Here is a 2433-nt window from a genome sequence, read left to right on the forward strand (position 1 = left end):
CCATGGCCTTGTTCTACTCGTGCCCACACCTCTGAAGGGACAGCCCAGCTGGCTAGCCCTTTCTTCTCTCAGGCAGCCGAAGCTGATGGGAGGATCTGAACTCCAGCCAGCCACGGCGCTCTCGGGTCCGTCCCTGCCCAGTCGTGGGGAGGAGGCTCAGGACCCTCTCCTCAGGGGGGGCATGTTGGGGGCCAGGAACTTACAAAGGCAAATAATGTCTGGGTAAACATTGGCTGCTGATAGCTCCAGCTGTGGGTGCCAATGATGTCCCCTTGGTCCAGATGTTGGCCTCACCCACCTCCCTCCTGTGGCAGTACATTTGAGGAGAACCTTGTAGGCCAGCGGAGAGCAACACAGAATGCGGGGTGGGGAGGGGGCTGGCAGGGCCACCCAGCACAATCCATGCACAGCTAGCCAGCATAGTCCTCCACCTCCAGGGTTGTCCGGACAGCAGGGGTCACTCCTGGGCTGAGAGTGTACCAGGGAAGATGGGGCCACAGCCTCCCCTGTCCAATGTCCCAGATTTCCTGGCTGGGAATGAAAACTGAATCCAGAGGTGGAACCAATGCCAGGACCCTATGCTCTCCCAGGATAGAGTGAGCTTCTTGTCCCTGGAGGTTTGTCAGCAGGGTCTGCACCTTCAGAGCTGGCGAGAAGCAGGCTACTCAGGGCATTGGAGAGGGTTGGGACTAGAGCCTTCTCTTGGATTCTTTTTTTTTTTTTTTTGCTAAGCATAAATTTCTCTTTAATTAACTATATTTCCTAATAAAGTAGTATGTGTAAAGAAAGTTATTTTCTTCCAAGTAAAAATACCTCATATTTTTTAGTATATTTAAATAATATATAGGCACACACTAAAAATGTTTTTATTTTATGTACAAATGGGCAGATGTTATACTCATAAATTCTATATTCCATAACAATTAAGAACCTGTTTTTAAAAAGAAAGAAAACTCCGCAACAAATTTTAAGACACTAGGATTTCTTTGCTTCTACATCAGGGGAGGGGGGAGGGAGCTTGCTCTACCAGGAATCACAAATTAGAACTGAGTATTCTCTAAAGCAGAAATAATATAGTGCCATTTCAAATAAAGATTAGTCAGCTCTCCTCACAAACACTCACAACTACCTGCCAACAACAGGTAAACCAGGTCAAAACAGCTTAGCATAACTAGGCTTCATGGTATTTGGCCATTATGCTCCTTTAGGCTAATAAATCAAAACAGAAAATACTAAAATAAATGATTTTGAGATTGCCATACATTTTGAGATTGTTGTATCCTCCCTTCTATAACATAATAAAGGGAACATTTTACTGCAAAGAAAATTTGATTTTACCTATCACTGGCCATAAATTTTTGTAATTACTTATTAAATAAATGCTGCCTATTGCCATTATCCAAAAGGCATGACCATTCTGTCCACAATCCACTTGTGCATTTATAAAGAGAATTTTCATGATTTACATAAGCATGTCTATCAATGAAGACATTACAATGAGGTGCAATCTAACATCCATAATCTGATGCTTTGCAGATAGCAATGTAGAACAGTATTTGTAATCACCTTTCACTTCAGTGACCTTATATAAAAATTAATTATTTAGAATTAAATTCTAAGTCTCCAAAGGAGATTTTCAAATGTACACATAGAAATGATTATAGAGTAAGATTTTTAAGAAACATCCTCCATGTCCACATCCTGTTGTAACTGCTGTACCATTTTTTCTTCCAGCTGCTTTCCTTTGCCTGCAAGAGGGGCTCTGATAAGATGGATGTTTTGCTTGACTTCTTTAATGTCCTGAACTTTCTGTAGCTCTTTATTTTTCTTCAATCTGTTCACTATAAATTTAGCTTGGCGTTTCTGTTTGATCTCTTCAACTCTCTTCATTGCATCAATAGTTTTATTCCATAGTTCTTGCTGGTATTGGACAGGTACATTTCTACGTTTTTCAAATTCAAATGAGTTATCCACTGTAAGCTCTTTGCCAGCTGCTTTCCAGAATGCTTTAGTCCACCTGAACTTGCGAGGATTACGCTTCTTTTTAAAGTTCTTATGACATTTGGATTTACAGAATCTGAATACCTTGCAATCATTGCGGACGAACATCATGCCGTGGCCGGGGTAGATGGGCCCTGAACAGAAATAACACTTCTCCATACGCATGTTGAGGCCGCGTGGGTCCCCACTGACCTTCTCTTGGATTCTTGTCAATTGCCCCACCCCTGATCCTGAAGCCAACAGGGTGCCCAGTCCACCCTCCCCTCCAGCACCAGGAGAGTCTAGAACTTGCTTCTTCAAATCTCCCTTCCCTGAGTGGGTCAATGTCTTGATGGGACCCTCCCCCGCCCCAGGTGCACACCGACACTTCTCCTAATGCATCCTGGCTGGCCGGCTGGGAGCCACAGACGACATGTCACATGAGGGGACATA

The 2433-nt window shown here is 43.6% G+C and overlaps 1 pseudogene; it reads right to left on the reverse strand.

The window, feature by feature from the left end:
• Positions 1-779: 779 nt before the first annotated feature.
• Positions 780-2174, reverse strand: LOC143386872 (putative ribosome biogenesis protein RLP24 pseudogene; annotated as a pseudogene).
• Positions 2175-2433: the final 259 nt, after the last annotated feature.

This window comes from Callospermophilus lateralis, unplaced genomic scaffold (assembly GCF_048772815.1).
Source record: "Callospermophilus lateralis isolate mCalLat2 unplaced genomic scaffold, mCalLat2.hap1 Scaffold_929, whole genome shotgun sequence".
Taxonomy (NCBI): domain Eukaryota; kingdom Metazoa; phylum Chordata; class Mammalia; order Rodentia; family Sciuridae; genus Callospermophilus; species Callospermophilus lateralis.